General features: G+C 49.4%; 1 long non-coding RNA gene across 3 annotated transcripts; it reads left to right on the forward strand.

The window, feature by feature from the left end:
* Positions 1–497: 497 nt before the first annotated feature.
* LOC143690326 (uncharacterized) lies at positions 498–12,771 on the forward strand. 3 transcript variants are annotated; one of them, XR_013179136.1, is made up of 4 exons: positions 498–1,218; positions 11,882–11,951; positions 12,206–12,335; positions 12,599–12,771. It is a non-coding gene; the product is annotated as an uncharacterized LOC143690326 (long non-coding RNA). The 3 variants fall into 3 exon arrangements; XR_013179134.1 differs by having other exon boundaries at positions 12,206–12,771; XR_013179135.1 differs by having other exon boundaries at positions 12,235–12,771.
* Positions 12,772–15,174: the final 2,403 nt, after the last annotated feature.

The raw sequence follows: 15,174 nt of genomic DNA on the forward strand, positions 1-15,174 counted from the left end.
CGGGCTGGCGTGTGGGTGCCGTGCGGATGGGCGTGCACCCAGGGACCCACCGCCTTGGGGGTGGAGGCTGCAGAGTCTGGGTCCGGCCACCCAAGGGACCGCGCTTCCCCCAAGGCCTGCAGCATGCGGGTCGCGGCCTGCGGCAGCCCAGCCGCACCTGTGCCCCCGCCCCCCAGCCGCACCTGTGCCCCGCCCCCAGCCGCACCTGTGCCCCGCCCCCCAGCCGCGCCTGTGCCCCGCCCCCAGCCGCACCTGTGCCCCGCCCCCCAGCCGCGCCTGTGCCCCGCCCCCCAGCCGCACCTGTGCCCCCGCCCCCCAGCCGCACCTGTGCCCCCGCCCCCCAGCCGCACCTGTGCCCCCGCCCCCCAGCTGTGCCTCCCCTGCTGCCTCCCACAGCCCGGGGTCCCTGAGGCTCAGTCCTGCTGACCAAGGCCCCCCGGCTCAGCTGGGCTTTGTGATGCTGAACTGTCAGCATCACAAACACCCTGTCTGCAGGGGATCATGCCCCAGGGCCGGGGTTTTGAGCCTGTCTCCAGGGGGTCGTGCCCCTGACCAGGGCTTCGGGCCTGAGCAGGTCTCTGTGGGAAGAGACCCCATCCATGGCAGTTAGTGACGAAGACTCACATGCAGGAACCGAAGCCAGAAGCCATCGTGGAGGAGCTGCCGTCTTCTGAGATACCTACTGAGCCACACAAATGGGGGCTACAGGGGCTGCTGACAAATCTGTCCGTGTGACCGCAGGGACGGCCTGCTGAAGACACTGGACTTTAACCACAGCCGTTTGACAAGGAAAGGACTGTATCTTGTAAGTGGCTTTTGGAATCTCAAGCACACAGCGTAAAGCTTCTGCTAAAAAGCCACATTCAGGCTCAAGAAGCAAGTTATAGAGCAGCTGCGCTCACTGCCCAGACAGGGACACTCATAGGGTGATGAGAAGCCAATCAGGCCACGACCGTTTTTAGTGGGTGAAATGCTAGGGCTTGATGTAGTTCGAGGAACGGAGAGGTCCCCTCTGCAGGAGTGCAGGGACTCACATACGGATGGCACGCCACAGCACGCTGAAGAGGCCAGGTCATCCACTGAAAAGCAACAGGTGGATGTGTCAGCGGGTTTCACCACTATATGTCGTGGTGTAGCATTTGTAAAATTTATAATAATGATAAAATGTAAGAATGCTTTTCTCTGCTGCAAGGATGGACCCCAAACAAGTAAAGGCTGGTAGGTATTTTTTATTATTCTCTTTAAAATGTACTTAAAATTTTTTTAAGGTTTATTTTATTCAAGTTTATTGAAGGACAATTGACCTTCGATGAATTCTATACTTTGGTGAGTCTTGACATCATTGTACATCGGTGAAGCCACCACTACAGTCAAGATAGTGTTCAACCCTCAGCGTTTGCTCAGTGCCCCAGCAGAATTCACTTCTTCTTACCTCCGCACACCCCAGGTCAAACGGTCATTGGTCTGCGATCTCTCACTACGGATTGGTTCGCATTTTCTAAAATGTAACATAAATGCAGTCGCACAGCGGGTGCTTTTCGGTCAGGCTGCTTCCACTCAGTTGTTCTGAGACCCCTGCTGTCCCTGTGGCCCTGCCCTCTGCGGCTGAGCCACGTCCCCGCAGATGGACGCAGCGTCCCCGTGATGGACACACGGCCGCCTGTTCATCCGTCCCCTGTCAGTGTGCGTTTGGGGCTTTCCAGTTTGGGGCTGTGTCCAGCACAGCTGCGATGAGCCTTTGTCTGCAAGGCCGGGCATGGACGTGAGCGCTCCTTCTCCTGGGTAAACCCTAGAAGTACGACGTTTGGGTCACATGGTAGGCAGTGTTTACCGTTATAAGAAACTGCCAGAGTGAGTGCGAAATGCTTGCAGCACATTGCATTCCCGCCGCAGAATAGGGGCGCTAGGGGTTCCACACCCTCACTGAGATCTGCTGTGTGTATTCCTTCATTTTAACTGCCCCGGCGATGCACAGTGCCGCCTCATCGCGGTTTTCCTGCGTTTCCCTAATGACGGTGGATGCGGAACACTTTCCACGTGTGTGTTTCTCTATGCAGTGCCTCTTTGGTGAAGTGTTCGGTCAAATTTTTTGCCCACTTTTTATTAGGTTGTTGGACTTCTTATTATTGAGTTCTAAAAATTCTTTATATGCTCCAGATACAAGTCCTTTGTTAGATATATTTAAAAAAAATATTTGCTTTCTGGCTGGGCTTGCAGTTTAATGTCCATAACTATCTTTTGAAGAGCAAAAGTTTTTCATTTTGATGAAGTCCAATTCATTGATCCTTTTCTTACACATATGTATGAATTGACCAAACAAAACAACATACAACACAAACGTTCTTAACATATGAACATTCCATACTTGGTGTGTGATCAGTGGCTCACAATATCATCCCATAGTTGCGTGTTCATCACCATGATCATTTCTTAGAACATTTGCATCACTCCAGAAAAAGAAATAAAAGAGAAAAAGAAAAACTCCTACATACCATACCCCTTACCCCTCCTTCTCACTGACCACTAGTATTTCCATCTACTAAATTTATTTTAACCTTTGTTCCCCCATTATTTATTTATTCTTAATCCATGTTTTACTCATCTGTCCATACCATAGATAAAAAGAGCATCAGACACAAGGTTTTCACAATCACAGAGTCACTCTGTGACAGCTGTATCATTATACAATCAACTTCAAGAAACATGGCGACTGGAACACAGCTCTACATTTTCAGGCAGTTCCCTCCAGCCTCTCCATCACATCTTGACTAACAAGGTGATATCTACTTAATGCGTAAGAATAACCTCCAAGATAACCTCTCAACTCTCAGCCACTGACAATTTATTTTGTCTCATTTCTCTCTTCCCCCTTTCAGTCAGAAGGTTTTCTCAATCCCTTAATGCTGCGTCCCAGCTCATTCTAGGATTTCTATCCCACGTTGCCAGGAAGGTCCACACCCCTGGGAGTCATGTTCCATGTAGAGGGGAGGCAGTGAGTTTGCATGTTGTGTTGGATGAAAGTGAGAGGCCACATCTGAGCAACAGAAGAGGTTCTCTGGGGGTGACTCTTAGGCCTCATTTTAAGTAAGCTTAGACTATCCTCCGTGGGGTTAAGTTTCATATGAATAAACCTCAAGATTGGGGAATCAGCCTATTGATTTGGTTGTTCCCACTGCTGGTGAGAATATCAGGAATTCTCCATGGGGGAAGTTGAATTTTCCCCCTTTCTCGCCATTTCCCCAAGGGGACTTTACAAATACTTTTTTGTTCAAATCACTCTGGGATTTATCGGGGCAACGCTCTGGACAAACCTACAAAATCTCATGCCCTCCCATGTACTTATGGTGTTCAATTATGCTGTCCACATAAGTTATATTAGATCCTTTTCTTTTTATAGCTCATGTTTTTGTGTCCTTTTAAGGAAATCGTTGCCTAACCCAAGGTCAGTAAGATTTTTTCTAATGTTTTCTTCTAGAAATTTTGCATATTTTAATATTCTTTTCGTATCTGAGCACAAATGGCTGTCAAGGAGGAACTATTTGGCATCTGTACCGGTGGCAGTTGTGAATGGGGAGCTCTGTGAAAGGGTTCGCCTCTCGCAAAAAGAGAAAGTCTGTACATTTACAACCTCTGCTTTCCTCTCTGCGAGCAGGTCAGTGGCTGGGCACAGACCCCACTTTCCTCTGCACCCCCGCTCAGGAGCCCCTCCACTGGTGCCCCCCACGCTCGCTGCCTCTCCCCGACGGGGAGCATAGGCCTGTGACACGCAAAACCTACACGCGACTTATTATGAATGCAGATTCCTGGGCTCCCAGCACAGTTCCCGGGGCTCCCAGGACAGTTCCCGGGGCTCCCAGGACAGTTCCCGGAGCTCCCAGGACAGTTCCTGGGGCTCCCAGGACAGTTCCCAGGGCTCCCAGCACAGATTCCCGGGGCCCAGCACAGTTCCCGGGGCTCCCAGCACGGTTCCCGGGGCCCAGCACAGTTCCCGGGGCTCCCAGCACAGTTCCCGGGGCTCCCAGCACAGTTCCCGGGGCTCCCAGCACGGTTCCCGGGGCCCAGCACAGTTCCCGGGGCTCCCAGCACAGTTCCCGGGGCTCCCAGCACAGTTCCCGGGGCTCCCAGCACAGTTCCCGGGGCTCCCAGCACGGTTCCCGGGGCCCAGCACAGTTCCCGGGGCTCCCAGCACAGTTCCCGGGGCTCCCAGCACGGTTCCCGGGGCCCAGCACAGTTCCCGGGGCTCCCAGCACAGTTCCCGGGGCTCCCAGCACAGTTCCCGGGGCACCCAGCACAGGTTCCCGGGGCCCAGCACAGTTCCTGGGGCTCCCAGCACAGGTTCCTGGCCCCCAGCACAGGTTCCTGGCCCCCAGCACAGGTTCCTGGCTCCTAGCACTGACCCTGCTCCAGAGGCAGGTGCAGTTCTATGCAGCAGCCACTGGGTTCACAGGACACACTTTCACAAACCCTGCCCTAGGTTCCCTGAGAAATGGCATCTGTCACGAGTTGTTCTTGATGTGCAGCAGTGTGTGTGGGAATGAGTGTGTGGACGTGAGTGTGACTGCGCATGAGAATGTTATGTGTGTGGGAGTGTGCTTGTGGGTGTGTGAGCATGTACCTGTGTGTGTGGTGTGTGCTGAGCTGGGGCAGGCATGTGGGTGTGAGGCTCTGGGAGGAAAGGAGGGAAAACGCTGCTCGGGGCCCAGCGGTGTGCAGTGCACAGGGTGTAGTGTGCAGTGTGCAGTGCATAGGGTGTAGTGTGCAGTGCTCAGTGTGCAGTGCGCAGAGTGTAGCATGGAGTGTGCAGTGCGCAGGGTGTGGTGTGCAGTGTGCAGGATGCAGTGCGCAGGGTGTGGTGTGCAGTGTGCAGGGTGTGGTGTGCAGTGTGCAGGGTGTAGTGTGCAGTGTGTAGGGTGTGATGTGCAGTGTACAGGGTGTGATGTGCAGTGTGCAGTGTGCAGGGTGTGGTGTGCAGTGTGCAGTGCACAGGGTGTGGTGTGCAGTGCACAGGGTGTGGTGTGCAGTGTGCAGTGTGCAGGGTGGGGTGTGCAGTGTGCAGTGCGCAGGGTGGGGTGTGCAGTGCGCAGGGTGTGGTGTGCAGTGTACAGGGTGTAGTGTGCAGTGCGCAGGGTGTGGTGTGCAGTGTGCAGTGTGCAGGGTGTGGTGTGCAGTGTGCAGTGCGCAGGGTGTAGTGCGCAGGGCGCAGGGTGTGATGTGCAGTGCACAGGGTGTGATGTGCAGTGCGCAGTGTGCAGGGTGTGGTGTGCAGTGTGCAGTGCGCAGGGTGTAGTGTTCAGTGCGCAGGGTGTGATGTGCAGTGTACAGGGTGTAGTGTGCAGTGTACAGGGTGTAGTGTGCAGTGCACAGGGTGTGGTGTGCAGTGTGCAGTGTGCAGGGTGTGGTGTGCAGTGTGCAGTGCGCAGGGTGTAGTGCGCAGGGCGCAGTGCTCAGGGCGCAGCAGCCTCAGGGCCTGAACTCCTGCTCCTCGGAGGGGACACCCAGAGGCCACACGGCCAGCGTCCACGCTGAGCCCTTCACAGGGCGTGTCCTGTGTGGGGACCAGGAGGCCCCGAGCTGCACAGGGATGGGACAGCCAGCTAGGGGGCCCAGGGGCTGCCTTCAGGGCCATTTCCTGCCCCCCGGCGTGCTCTGGGCCTGGGGCCAGGTCTCTATTTGTGCCGCTGTCCCGAGGAAAGGGGACGCGGATGTGGCAGGAGAAGCCACACTGGGTTTGCAGGGTGTAGACCTCCCACGGCCACGCGCCTCAGGGCCTCCGCTTGTGAATCAGACGTCTCCCGGAACTGCCGTCCTGAAGCTAATGTTTAAAACAGAGAACGGGGATCCCCACCATAAAATGTAAAACTTAAAAATAAAAATGCATAGGAAGCGGGCCGTGGAGGCACAGTGGCAGAGTTCTCACCTGCCATGCTGGAGACCCAGATTCAATTCCTGGTGCCTGCCCATGCCAAAAAAAAAAAGCATAGGAACCCACAGTTTCACTAACTAAAAAAAGAAGAAGAAGAAAGATACATGGAGGAAAATTAAAACGAACAATATCATCAAAACAAACAAAAAATATGTACAGGAAACTGCACAAACTGCAAGTGTAGCCCCCGGGAGTTACGGTAAGCGAGCGGACCTACAAACCAGCGGCCAGGTGAAGGCAGAGGGGTTTGCCAACTCCTGGGAGGCCCCCAGGCATCCTGCCAGCTGCTGTCCCCCCTTCTCCCCCCGAGTCATCCCAGTGGAGATGCCCAGGACATGCTTCAGACAATGAGTTGTGACAATACATGTGAAATGTCATCCACCAAGAAAGGGGCACTGAGCCTAGGATTCCAAGGATTTTACTGGGGAAGCAGCCCTTCTTTGCCTAGCACAAACCAAATTTCCAGGCTCCCAGAAGGAAAGCAAGTATTCAGCATAAATCAGCCTGTTTTTACAGAGTTTAGGCACAGCAAGGCACTCTCATCAGTCCTGGGAAAAGGAGGGGACCATCCTAAGTTCCCAGATGTCAGTCAAAAACCAGCCTTGGCAAGCAGTCTCAGGTCTGTCACGTTAACTCTTTTGTGCATGGGGTCTCAGATCAACGTGTATCTTCCTGATTCCTGAACTGGTGGTCTCTGAGTCATAATAGGTTCTAGGTTCTGCTGAAAGCCATTTGCTCTCTGAACGCTGCATATCCCGAGAAGGCTGGAGAAGCCAGGGTTGGTGTGATAAGCTGACGCTGCCATCCTGGGCTGAATGTGGCCACCTGGGGACTTCTTTACAGCTCGAACCTCTCCCCTAGCTGCCTGTTGAGTTACCCTTGGAAAGTATGCAAGACGCTCTCCCTGCAGAGTCTCCCATGTGCTCTTCTGGTCCAATCATCCACCTTGGCTTAGTCCCAAGGCAAGAGTTGAGAAGGAATTACAAGAATTGCAACATGTCAACTGCTCACTCTGCTTCCTTTTCCCTTTTCCTCCCATAATCCACCAAAGCATGAGCACATGGCTTTCTAGAATCTTCCAAGCCACATCATATCTGGAATAATCTTTGGCATCTGGGCAACAAGGCCTGGCTGTTGTTAATGTGTTAAATGGGAGCTAAAGAAATACAGAAAATCCTTTTCTGTCTTGACAAATCCTGACTTTCAATGCTACTTCAAGATTCAAAGCTGATGGGTTACATTTGTGCTCCAGCGGGATTCTGGCCTTGCCTTTTCTGGGGAAACAGGCCTCATGACCTGGGCTTGGGTGGATGACTGCAGAGGTGGGTCAAATGAAAGCACAGAGGTATTTCCTATCACCCACGGACCATTCCAGAAGTGGTCATTGCATTTGCATTCGTATGATACTTTCGTGAACATTATGACACAGCTACTCAGTAATGAGGCAGAGTGCCCATCGGATAGACAAACCGGGACTCAGAGAGGACAATTAATGGCAAAGATTGGATGTGGACACATGACTTCCAACCTGAAGTCCACAGACTTCTAACCATACAATATTCATTGCTCACAACTGTCCTGAATCGACGCTTATAACCTCTGGACAGCTGCAAATGCTGCACAGAATTCTGTTCTTTCTCATTCAGGGCTGGAGGCTGAATAATGGTTCCCCAAAGATGCCCACTTTCTAGTCCTGGAACCTGTGAATATATTGCAGTAAAAGGGATTATGCAGATGTGATTATATTAAAACTCTTGAGCCAGGAGAATTCTCCTGGGTTTACCCCTGTGGCCCCAATGTAATCACAGAGGTTCTCGGAAGAGGATGGCAGCAGAGTCAGTTAGAGAGACCTGAAGATGCTGTGCTGCTGCTTTTAAAGATGGAATAAGAAGCTACAAGCCAAGGAATGCAGGTGGCCTCCAGAAGCTGGAAAAGGCAAGGAAACAGATTCTCCCCAAGAGCCTTCAGGCAGGAACACAGGCCTGCTGGCGCCTTGATTTTAGCTCACTGAGATTGATTTTGGATTTCTGGCCTCTGGAACCATCAGCTAAGAAACGTGTGCTGTTCTAAGCCCTAAGTTTTTAGAACAGGATTAGGAAACTAACCTATCTAACATCACTTCCTATAACAGAATCAGTCTCTGCCTAGGAGTAGTCGCCTCCTGAGGCCTCATCCAAGGTTTCATCCTGGAGTTTGTAGTTTGGGTGGAGCTGACTCCACTTCTGGCTCCGAGGCAGAACATTCCATCCAGGTCTGGCCAAGGAGAAGATCCCTGGTCATGGTTAACCATTCAGAAAGTAGCTCAAGACTCTCGCTGGAGCGGTCAGGGTGAGAAATGCTTTTTCTGCAATGGAGGCTGAGGTGGAAGAAGGGAAGCCTGGGAAAGGAAGTGGCTGTCTGGAAATGAAGACAGCAAAAGGGAGAGTCAAGGAGAGGACTGGAAGCAGTCCTATGACACAGCTTGAGACTTTGAATCCAGTGATGCTTAAGGCCAGCTTTGCCCCGCCAGAGCCATTACAGAAGACAATTAAATCCTTTCTGGTTCAAGCTTGTTGGAGCTGGATTTCTGAAGCCACATGTTCCTGACTAACGCAGTTGCTTGGCCAGGACTCACCTAAAGGGGACTATTTGATTCAAGTTCAACACTCTTGAGCATAATCTAGTACTACTCAAGAAAATGTGTGGAGACCCACGGCCTGGGCCGCCTTCCACACTGAGAATAAGTTACTGCAGGTAGCCACTTACAATGACCAGGACAGAAGTTAAAGGTCATCACATCTCTAGGGGTGGGAGAAAAGTACAGATGGTATCATAAACAAAACATTAAAACTCCCCTCCCTTGGTCCCTGTTGATGATAAACCTCTAGACCCCTGTGTCATGAGACCCTGGTGAAGCTCTGCTCTCTCACCCTTGTCCTGAACCCTTGTAAGTTCTTGCACTCCCCGTTCCTTTTGAAGAGCATTAAGTTCCATTACCTGACTGGCAGCCATTAGGAAGAATCTTCTGTTCATATGTCGCAATAAAGTTCATGCCTAAGTCTTTCTCTGCCCAGCATGGTCTTTGGTCTTAAGTCTGCATTGACTTGAGTCTTTCAAGAGCTGATTGGAACAACTGGCGAGCCAGCCAGGAGACCAAGGAATCATGGGCTGCAGCAGGCAGGAATCTTGGGAAGGGAGCATCCATGGGGGAAATCCCAAATTTGCCTCTATGGTCCATGTGGGGAGGCTTTCCTAGAATAATGAACACCACCATGAGAGGATGGGGAGGCCTTGAAAACTCTGGTAGGATTGTTAGTTTTGCAACAGACAGCAGGACAACTAAATTTGAGTGAGAAAGGAGACCACCATGGCATAGCCCCTGTTAGGAGCCTCACAGACGATTACTGAGGTGGAGTAGGTGGCTAAAGCTGCTGCACTCCAGGTAGAGGAGGCTAAAGTAATGCCACCATTGAATGCAGTGGTCCCAAAGGTTCTCTCTTTACTACAAGAAATTAATAGTCCATTATGTTATTACCGCTATGTTTTGGATCTAACTAATGTTTTCTTTAGTATTTCCTGAAATAAGGCCAGTCAGCCTGTTTTTACCTTCACCTGGAAAGAACAAAGGATTTTCCCACAAGGCTGCTTACTTAGCCCGACCATCTGCCACAGTCTTATGACAAAGGATTTGACTAAATGGAATTATCCCGCAAGTGTAACACTATTTCATTTATTGATGATGTCATGTTCACCAGTAACTCTTTTTTAAAACTAAAAGAAGTCTCAAGCTCATTGTTATCTCACCTTGGCTATCAGGGAAGGGCAATTAGTTATGACAAACTGCAATGCCTTATTTGAACTGTCAAATTCTTATGTGTCCTATGGTTGGGTAAGACAAAAATTATTCCTTCTGCAGTAATCGATAAGATACAATATTTTCCTCTGCTGTATTCACCAAAACAACCACGACTTTCTTGGTCTTGTTGGGGTATTAGAAACCTTTTGTTCCTCACCCAACTCAAATGTTAGAGCCTTTGCATATGCTAATAGCAAGGGTCCTACTTGGAAGTTGGAGGGCCTCAAGCAGGCTGCTTTTGACAGAGCCAGAAGGGCACTAGTCGGCCCAGACCCACCGTGACTTGGAGGAAACGCACTGGTGCTGGCTTTGGGTGGGTCTGTGGCCACTCTAAATTCTAAACGAATGCTCCTTGGCTTTTGGTCACAATTACGGAACGGGCAGAACTGAGATACAGCCGCTGGGAAAGCAACCGTGTGCTGCGTATAATGCCTTATTGCAGGTGGAGGGACTGATGCAAAGATGCCCGGTCACCTTGGCAATGGCCTTCCCTAGTCAGGGGTGGATGACCAGCACGGCTTCTAAGCCATGCTGCAGCAGTGCCCAACCGAGCACAGCCAAGGAAGCACTGGCATGGCTTCCTCGGAAAAGCAGATACTGAGCATACCAGACCCTGGCCCACAGGTCCAGCGGCCAGCCAGGCATCAACAGCTAGTGGACATCACTAGAGAGTGTCCTTCATGCTGCCCGCGCCAACTGTGTGGCCTGCTGCACCAGCTGGGACACCTCAGCCAGACACAAATCCCAGTGACCATGGCAAGTGGATTGCGTCGGTTCCCCTCCGCTCGCTGAGGGGGTGAGGAATGCTTTTTCTGATGCGACTTCACTGATAGACGTTCACGTACCATGTAATCGTCCAAAGTCTACAGTCAGTGGTTCACATATCATCATATAAGTGTGCATTCATCACTACTGTCGATTTTTGGACATTTTCATTGCTCCATAAACAATAAAAATAAAAGTAAAGAAGAACACCTAAAACGTTCCCTGCCCCATCACCTCTATTATTTATTTGTTTATTGTCCTTATCTTCTTGCTCATCTGTCCATACCCCAGATAAAAGGAGCACCCAACACAAGGTTTCCACAATCACGCAGTCATGTTGCAAAAACTGTATTGTTATACAATCAGCTTCAAGAATCAAGGCTACTGGAACACAGCTCAGCAGTTTCAGGTACTACTCCTCAGTTACTCCAATACACCAAAAACCGAAAAGGGGGGTGGTGTGATGGTGGCTCAGTGGCAGAGTTCTTGCTTGCCATGCCAGAGACCTGGGTTCGATTCCTGGTGCCTGCCCATGCCAAGAAAAACAAAACAAAACAAAAGACTGAAAAGTGATTATCTGTATAGTACATAAGAATAACCTCCAGGATGACGAACTCTGAAATCTCTCAGCCACTGACACTTTATTTTGTCTCAATCTTCTCTTCCCCTTTTTGGTCAACCAGGATTTCTCAATCCCGTGATGCTGGGCCCCAGCTCGTCCCAGGAGTCCTGTCCCAGGTTACCAGGGAGATTTACAACCCTGGGAGTCACGTCCCATGTGGTGGTGGCGGGGTGGGGAGGGCAGAGAATTCACCTGAGCAACAAAAGAAGTTCTCTGAGGGTAACTCAGGCATAATTATAAATAGTTTTGACTTCTCCTTTGCAGGAATAAATTTCATAAGGGCAGGCAACAAGGGAGGGCTTGGCTTATTGAATTGGTAGTCCCCAATGCTTGCATGCATATTAAATCTTCTACAGGTGGGGAAATTTAATATTTCCACATTTTTCACCAGTCCCTCAAGGGGACTTTACAAATACTTTTTTATCTTCTGCCCAGATTACTCTGGGATGTATTGCGGCATTACACTAACCTGAACACACCAAAATCTCACTTCCTATTCAAGACTCCATATAATTATGTTGTTTGAATAAACTGACCATACAAGTTAAATTAGATAGTGTGGCTACAGAAAATATACATTTTTCACCAAATAAGCATCTCTTCCTTTGGTCTCACCTAGAAGTTGAAGTTCTAAAATACAGTCAATATCATCCTTTCCCCTTTAGTCTGACTTACCTTAGTCCTAACCAGATCAGCTTCGTTCATGTCTCTAATCGAAGTCTCATCTCTTTTTCAGCTTTTTAAACAATTGCTGTACGGGTTAATGCTGACTTTCATAGCTGCGGAGCTCTAGCTCTGAGTCTCAGGTGTGTGTACACAGAGTGCCGCATCTCAGAATTTAGAAATAACAGTTTCAACTCAGGACTAGACCAGACTGCTGTAAGGGCTTACAGTCTAGGAAACTTTACAATAAGCTTCCCCGATAACCTGTGTGCTCAGATTCAATTCTCAGAGTGTGCACACTGTAGCTCACCCGTATTAGTAAGGTGTTATATTTGTCTTTTCATTCCATATAAGCTGGCTTATTTCACTCATGCTGTCCTCGTGGTTACTCCCCTAGCTGCAGCCTCACGACTTTCCTTCCCGCAGCTGTTGTGTGCACCGCAGCTCTCCCTTCCGATCATCAGTCGCTGTACCCTTGGGCCACCTGCATCCCCGGCACTTGGTGACTACAGCCTCCATAAGCACCGGTGAGCACACGTCCGTCCTGTCCCTGCTCTCAGTTCTTCAGTGATGCACCGAATAACAGGGTTGCAGGATCCATGCCAGCCCTGTGTGAGCCTCCTGTGGAGCCCCCACCTGCCTCCAAGGGGCTGCACCTCCCTACTTCCCTGCCACCCGAATGGGGACCTCTCTCTCCACATCTTCTCCAGCACTTGTCACTCTCTGTTTATTTATTTTTTGTGTTTCATATTTTTTTGTTTTATTTCTCTTTCTGCTTCTCTTTAAGCAGTTTTATCCTCACACCATGCCATCCATCCTAAGTACACAATCAGTGGTTCCCAGTACAGTTCTGCCTTCACCACCACCATCCAGATGAGGTCATTTCCATTTCTTCTGCAAAAAAAGAAGAAGAGGAAAATGAATGAAGAATAAATATAAAACAAAATAAAAAGGAAAAACACTGCCAAGAATCCCATATCTATTTTTTATATCCCCCTCCTATCGACATTTAGTGTTGGTTTATTGTCTTATTCCATTTCAGGGAAGCATTTCACAATGCTACTGTTAACTACAGACCCTGACTTTCCTTGATTGTGATTTTCTATATACCATCCCATTTTCAACACCTCGCCCTGTTGACATTCACTTGTTCTCCTTCATGCAAAAACATGCTTATGGTTGTGTATTTAGCCACAATCATTTTCCCCTCTAGGTTTTGCCACGTTATGCAGTCCCAGCCTTTCTCTTCTATCTTTCCTTCCGGGGTCCCCCATGCCCCTAGGCTTCCTCTTCCAGTACTCAGCCTGGCTCACGCACTTACGGTCTGTGCTATCAGACAGTGTTGTGCTATCCATTTCTGCATCTTTACCATCTGTCCTGTGGAATATTCTGTCTTCCCTCCCTATCAGATGCCCAACGTCTGCCCTCTTTCTCTCACCTGGTAACCTGTGTACTCAACTTTAACTCTCAAAGTTTGCTCTTCGATGACAGTTCATATTAGTGAGACCACACAGTACTTGTCCTTTTGTTTCTGGCTGATTGGACTCAGCCTAAAGTCTTTGAGGGCACCATTGCATCTGTCATGACTGTGTTCTAACATGTCCTGTCTTATTTGTTCTCCCTTTTTACCCTTGCCGATCGTCTTCATTTCCACACTCCTCTCCTCACCTCTCCTGTCCTTCCCTGTCTACCTGTAGTGTCCCCTTTCATATTTCTTGTAGAGCCGGGCTCCTGTCTGTAAACTCTCCATGTCTGTTTGTCTGAAAATACTTTAAACTCTCATCTTTGAAGGACAGTTTTGCTAGATACAGAATTCTTGGTTGGAAGTTATTTCTCTCCATATCTCACTGCCTTCCCACCTCATGCTTTCTGCTGAGAAATCCCCCCGTAGTCTTACCGAGCTTCCCTTGTATGCAATAAATTGCTTTTCTTTTGCTGCTTTCGGAATTCTCTCTTCGTCTTTGATCTTTGACAATCGGCTTAGTAAGTGTTGTGGAGTGAGTCCATTCAGATTTATCCTGTTTGGGGTACTCTGCACTTCTGAGATCTGTCATTTTCTGTCTTTCATAAGAGATGGGAAATTTTCAGTGACTATTTCTTTCATCTTCTTTCTGCCTTTCATTTTCCCTTTTCTTCTCATTCTGGGATACCCATAAAATATGTTTGTGCATTTCATGCTATCATTCAATTCCCTGAGACCCTGCTCATATTTTTCCATTCTTTTCCCTACCTGATCTTTTGTGTGTAGGATTTCAGATGTCTGGTTCACTAATCCTTTCTCTGCCTCTTCAAATCTGCTCTTGTAAGTCTTTATTGTGCTTTTCATTTCTTCTATTGTGCATTTCATTCCCTTACGTTCTACCATTTGTTTTTTCAGGCATTCAAATTCTTCTATATATTTACCCAATGGCTTGTTTATATCCATTTTTTTGCCGTATTGTCCCTAAACTCATTGATTTGATTTTTTAATTGATTTAACGTGCTTGTTTGAATGTCTTTAGTTAGTTGTTTCAGCTCCTGTATCTTGTTTAAAATGTTAGTTTGTTCCTTGACTGGACCATGCCTTCATTTTTCCTAGTGTGGCTCGTGGTGCCTTACTAGTGTCCAGACATCTGATTTCCTAAACTAGTTTATTCTGGGGTCATTTTCACTCTTTTACCTGGGTTTTCTTGTTGCTTGGCTTTGTTCTCCATCTGTTCTTTGGCATTCAGTCCAACTTATTCATTAGCTGAACTTATTCTGTCATTTTTAGCTCGTTTTTCTGGTTCTTGCCCTGCCGATGTGGAACTTTTTTTGAGGAGGGTCTCCTCAGATACGAGTGGCCCCAATCAGATTTTCCCAGGCAAGGCCCAGGTCTGGGAGGGGGTTGGAATCAGTGTCAGGTTTCCTGCGGACGGGCCCAGCAGTCTGACATCCCTGGGAATTTTCTAGACCCTGCACTTTCCCTGTCCACCCAGCAGGTGATGCCGGTCAGTCCACAGTGCCCCAGTGGGGGGGGGGGGGGGGCGCAGAGCCTTCAGCTCTCAGCAGACACGCCCCCCCCCGCCCCCCCCCGCCAGGGCGTGACTGAGACAGAGGCTGGGGTGGAGGGCAAGCTCAGGCTGCTTCTGATTCCCTGCCCCTGGGGCCTGAATTCTCTGGAGGAGGGCCCCACCCACCCCCTTTCCTTGGGGAAGATGTGCCCTTTGGGGAATTATCTCCTTCACTGACTTGTTACTTTGTCCCTCGGATATAGCTTAGCTCTGCCTTTGGGTCAGGGCTAACCATTGAAAATGCCCAAGGCTTTCTCCAATGAGCTACTTAGAATACTTTTAGGAAAGAGAGAGAAAAAACAGAAAAAAAAAAAAGGAGAGGGAGAGAGAGAGA

This window comes from Tamandua tetradactyla, chromosome 7 (assembly GCF_023851605.1).
Source record: "Tamandua tetradactyla isolate mTamTet1 chromosome 7, mTamTet1.pri, whole genome shotgun sequence".
NCBI lineage: Eukaryota > Metazoa > Chordata > Mammalia > Pilosa > Myrmecophagidae > Tamandua > Tamandua tetradactyla.